This window comes from Geospiza fortis, unplaced genomic scaffold (assembly GCF_000277835.1).
Source record: "Geospiza fortis unplaced genomic scaffold, GeoFor_1.0 scaffold396, whole genome shotgun sequence".
Classification (NCBI taxonomy): domain Eukaryota; kingdom Metazoa; phylum Chordata; class Aves; order Passeriformes; family Thraupidae; genus Geospiza; species Geospiza fortis.
The window spans coordinates 2,014,112-2,020,011 of record NW_005054345.1 but is presented as its reverse complement, the minus strand read 5'-3'; the positions used below and the strand labels follow the sequence as shown (position 1 = coordinate 2,020,011).

General features: G+C 38.3%; 1 protein-coding gene across 1 annotated transcript in view; it reads right to left on the bottom strand.

The window, feature by feature from the left end:
• DMRTB1 (DMRT like family B with proline rich C-terminal 1) overlaps positions 1–5,900 on the bottom strand; it is a 17,224-nt gene that overhangs the window by 6,655 nt on the left and 4,669 nt on the right. The window lies entirely within an intron of this gene.

The window sequence follows — 5,900 nt, the reverse complement described above, 5'->3', positions numbered from 1 at the left end:
GGGGGGCACGGGCCCCACGGGCGGGTGCGTCGCTCCGTGCTGGTGTTTGGGGGGTGGGGGGTTTGGATGGAACCGGTGTGCACGGACGGGAATGCGCTGTCCCGTACAGTAGTGCCCTAAAAGATAATTTTCCCTTTTGGCACTTTAACATCTGCACCCACTTTCATACACCTCATGCATTCGGTTTTAATATGCACGGGACTTCCTGTTTTGTTTCCAATTTGCAGCATGCTTCTCTTGATGAGGAGGAGTGACTGCCTCAGCAGAAAAAGAACACTTCCATCATTCTGTTTTTCAAAAGAAGGTACTAAGATGAAGGTGGAAAGCATATGTCATGCCAAAGACCTGTTTCCTTTTCTCAGAATTCCTTATTCTCTGCAAACAAAGGCAGGCTTACAGTTAGAAATACAGGAATGCTCCAGTTCTAGTACTGCTTTGATAGCACTTGTTATTTGTTACTGCTGGTAGCGGCAAACCCATGGTTTACACAGTAGCCCATTTCAGGAGAAAACTCCCCACTTTGCAAGGTACAACACTGTGGAATTTTCTCGCCTATAAAACAGCTGTTTCAAAATCTTAAGGTGGATGTAGCTTCTATCTTAAAGAGAACACGATAAAATTTAATCACCAAGTAGTAGTGAAGCTTTCTACTAAGTTTCAAGAGAACCGGGTAGCATCTATCTGCTTGCTCTGAAACAATTCTAGCTGCAATGGAGTTTGTTTCACAAACCTGGCAGAAGAAACCTACCCTTGGTGCAAAGAATCCGGGAAAGCCTTTGTGCAGCCTTCAGCACCTTGGGGGGTGAGGCCCCAGCAGAGCAGGCCCGTTAGGGATTTGGCAACAGTGTGGTTTGGCAACAAGTCTTCTTGTCTGCAGTGAGCAGCCAGCCCCTGTGCCCGCCAAAGCTCGGCTGAGATTTCAGCCTTCTCATCTGCAGAAGACCCAGTAGGATTTTGCACCTAAATCCTACAGATTTCCAGTAGGATTCTGCCAAGGCCTTGATCTCCCATACTCATTCTAAATATTGACTCTGTATTACATATAGATAGATAAAATATTCCTAATTTTATGCTCCATATTTTTACTGTATGCTCGGGTTGTGCTAATTTAGCTGTAGAATGAAAGAGGATAGATGACACATTTTAAAAAACTGTAATTATATCTTTTAATAGATACCCAATCTGTGTTCCTTTGCATACTTGAGCAGAGGGGGAGAAAGGTAGGCTACATGTATTTTCCCCAGTAATTTTCTATTCTGAGTCACATAATCATATTCTTCAAGACATTTACTCAGATACACAGAAATGTACCTCTTCTCTTTCTAAAATGGCGTACCAGCCACGGGCTGTATCAGTTTCTTCACTAATTAAACCATATTTTTCAAAGTCATGTGGATTTTTCTTTTGAACAACTTCCACCTAAACATTCAAGATTTATTGTATTCTCCATATAGTTTATTTCAAACATTACTAGACTTGCTTTTTGTATTTTATTTTGCTTGTGAGGTAAATCCTTATTTCTGCAGGCAGTTCAGAGAATTCTGTTACTCCAATCCTGTTATGTTTTTGTATATGTATTTGAGTTAGCCTAATCACACACTGTAAGAAGACCATAATAGAGAGAAGATAAAACAATTTCTAAACACATTTTTGGAATTAAGTATAGACTTGTATGTGGATGCAGCTTCATGTCTATTATAATTTTCTTCTCTGTTCATATTTGAAAGAAAATGAGGCTCAATAAAGACTCTTCAAAACTTAGTTTTCTCTAGCATTTAATGTAACATATGGTGGGAGCAGAACATAAAGTGTGTAAAGAATTGTGTATTAAAGTAGCATTTATAAGAATTATTATCTTGCCAAAATGAAAGGAAGGCAACCTGCTGACTTAATGTTATTGAAATAAATAGCAATAATATCTCTACTCCTTTCCACCTTCTGAATCATATAAAATGTGTGGTTTTGGTGTGCAGTTTGCTTTGTACATGAGACAGTGAGGAAAAGCAATGACTCAGTTAAAAGGGAACAAATCAAAAAACTGTCATAAAAGTGAATAGCAGAAAATGAGGGTTTGGGGTTTTTTTCCTCCTTCTCAGACTTTCCAGCTAATATTCATACAAGAAATATTTTTTGGCAAGAAAATTGTTCTGTCACAAGAAAATTGTTCTGACATTTCAGAGAGCAACAGCAACTTAATCAAGAAATTTGTTCAGTCTGAGATCTCCATTAATAAATATTTCCACACTCGGTCAAAATACATTTTCTTATACATAAAAAATCGAGAGTATCTTTCAAATTTTTAAGACATCACATATGAAGTTAAAATCCTCTATTCAAAAATTACCTTTTAATCTTTGTAGTTTGGAAGTATCCATTATGGACTGTCATAAGTTATTTTATAAAAATTGATATAGTAGTACTACTATCAGGTCTTCTCCATTATAACTGTGCCAGAACTGTATTTACAGCTCAGCCAGGGCATAATCAATATGTGGAGATATAGCTGCAGAGGCAGAACTGCCCAAGAAGAACTCTCACCTTCACCTGTCCCAAATTATAATTTTAAGAAGTAGCATATTTTTAGCATCCTCATAGTTAGAAGCTCCTTATAAAAGATATGAAAGAGTTGCAGACGTGCTCTGGCTGACCTGCAGTACCAAATCCCCTCTTGCTGCTGAGCTCCCCGCAGCACACATCCATCAGTGCTGCCACAGACCTGCAGGGCTCAGCTCTCTGCTGACAAGCTCACGACGTTGTCTGATCTTGCCCCAAACAAGCCTACATGACAATGAATAAACTTCTTCCAGGCACTTCTGTACAGTGCATATTCCACTTTTCTAATCAGGGTGAAATTGTACTGTAGTAAACTTTTTTTTTTTAGTGTGAGGGGAAATGCAGCATAGAAACAGTGCAATATGATTATATTCTAACTACCTTAAAATTTGATATGGCTGAAATGTGTTTGGGTTAAACCTTTTAAAAATCTGGTTGCAGTTAAGTTCTTTAAACTGAAATAAACAGATTTAACTTTTCAATTCTATTTCAGCACCAATTCCTTTATTTTAAAATGTTGTCTTCTGTAGTGCAAGCAGGAATTCCACTGAGGTGTGTGGAGTTTTAACCAGAGCACCAGTAGATGTTGACTTTCATCTGCTGTATCAAAAAAGTCTATGCTGTGATCAGAGAAAATTGGATGAAGTTTATACGTATTTTAAAGTCTTAAAAATGTATCAAAGTTATATAAGCACTTCTGGTTTTTTTAACAAACACAACTAAAATAAATCTTGAGTACTTAAAATTGAGTGTCTTTTTAACATATAACAGTTCTTAAATATGAACAGCAGAGACTTTATTAGTAACACTGCTGTTTGTTTATTGTAACAAGATCTTTATTTAAGAGAAAAGAAATAGTGATTAAACTGGAAGCTGTGTGATCTGGCTATGTCATGAGTTCCAGAAGGGTGGGGTGGACCTGTAGAGAAATGAACACCAGCAAGGAAACTAAACACGTAGCAGTTCTTATTCTGCATCAGTACACCTCTCATATAAGCAAGAAATAAAATTCATTAAGGGGAAAAGAGTGAGACAGACATAAATACACATGCATGCATACAGTTGCTTTCCCCAAATAAATGATAGAGTGTTTAAAGATCCCTATCTAGAAAAAAAATAGATCCATGGTAAAAAAACTTCTGTGGGAGATGTTCAGTCAGTTTGCAATAAATAAAGAGCGCTGTATCATTACAGCCTGATTGTTTGCTTATTTTCCACGTCTAAGAAAATAATTATCCCTTCAGAAGAAATCTTTTGTTTCTATAAAAGGTCACCTTTGTAGGTATTAACAGGAAAAAGAGTAACTGAAAACCCAGAGGATAGTCTACTCTGATAGTGCTATGGCAGCTGCAGGGGTGCCTTAGTTACAGGACTATTTTACTTCAGTAACCTCCCAAATTTAGTGAGTTTTATACTGGATAGCACTCAACTTGTCAATCAGTCTTCTGCCTAGAGAAATAAACACATTTCTAATCCAGAGTCCTCATTCTCCTTCCCCTCAGCTATAGTTCTTGTCATATTATCTTAGACAAAAAGAACAGAAAATCACATTTGAATTCTCCCAAACAGCAAAAAAAGGATTTCATGCAGAAACAGTCACGCTCTCCACAGTAAGTAGGTGGCCCGTTTAGAGTCATCTTTGCTTAGCACCTATTTTGTGCTGAAATTGTCATATTACCTTGTCAGCAAGCCTAAAGCAATGCTAATGGATGGATAAGGCAGGAGACAGCTGAAAGACCACTACAAATATCAAGTGTACTTGCTGTGGGCAGGATTCCATTTGTGATTGTCAACACTGGTACATATCCCACATTTTCTAAATGCATTTCTCCACCTCACATCTGAATTAGATTTCAGAGTATCTGAAGTAACTTAAACAATGCAAAATAAATAAAACCATCTGTTTGCCATAATTTCTTCCTCTTCAGTCTGGACCCTTCACGGATACTTCAGTGAAGCCAATAAAAATGAAATTACCAAATGGCAGTTACTTACCAGCATAGAATGAGAGACTATCATCAAAATGTTTAGCTTGGAGACAGAACAGACAAGAGTAGTGATGATTAATCTCTGGCATGCATGCTGAAATTGATTTCTGGTATTCACACCAATAGAACATTGTCTGGTCTTTGGGGATGATTCTGGGAATTGATAGACTCCCAGTGAGATGATAAAGCTTCTTGCTGGCTCCTTGAACCTGTATGTCAGAGAGAAACTGGTTTGTAGTAGGGAAGAGAATGCAAGCACCAACAGTGATGAATTTGCATTAGCTCATTCCAGCCAGGTGTACTGAAGGATGCTTTTTAAGAAGCATTCCTTCTCTTTGTTATTTCCACAAAATTTTTCTATGGACAATGACAAGATAATCTTTCCAATTTAATATAATCTTGTAGATTACGTATACAGTGAATGTATATATATTGGAGATACATTTTCACAGGAGAGGACTTTTGCAAATATGAACATAAAAAGAGTTGAAAGGATACCTGCCTGTCTCCAAACGGAGGCAGTAAAACTCTCCTGCCTTGACAGACTTATGTCCTTGCTGTGTTAAGACAACTTGCATTTCTCTCCAACATGAAATGTTGTGTGTACCTCAGCCAGCTCCTGGAACTTCAAAGTCCACTAACACAAGGTAGAAAGTAGAATAGGAAATAAAATCAATGCACTGATAGGACATCATCCTCTTTTCTACCTCCTTGATACAGCAAACTAAAAAAGAAGGCCACTTATTCAACCACTTATTGGTTGAATAAAGAAGTCCCCTTATTGCAGTGGGCTGCAAATCACCTGTGGCAGCAGAGATTATGGACAAAGAAGACATGGAAGTAGCGGACAGCTGACCAGCAGCTTTGACAGATATAATGATAAGCATGCACAGGTGTGAAGCCATACTAAAGCATTTTCACTGCAGAAACAAGAGGGAAACCAAAGAGGCATATTTCTTTGACATTTCATATGTTGCCAGCGTGAAATCAGACTGTCTTTCATCACAATAAATGAAAATATTTGCAAGATTAGCTATTATGAAGCACAGAAATAACAGAATCAGACAATAGGTTGTTAGCAGTATATCCTTTGAATCTAAATCAAACTTGATTTTAAGTCAGGAAAGTTTAGTTTGATCAACTCCAGAAAACAAATAGAAAAAGACACCAAATCATCTCTTCAATTTCCCTGGAGCTGTGGGACCCAACTGTCACAAAAGGTTGCCTGCAGCTTCAGGGCTGTGCTGTTGGAAAGATTGACCTCCACAGCAGCGGCTGCTGCAGGCAGACCCTCTCGTTGAGCTCTTTCCTGGGCAGCAGCCTGAGCCCGGTCCCCTGGGCCACTGCTCGGCTCGCTCG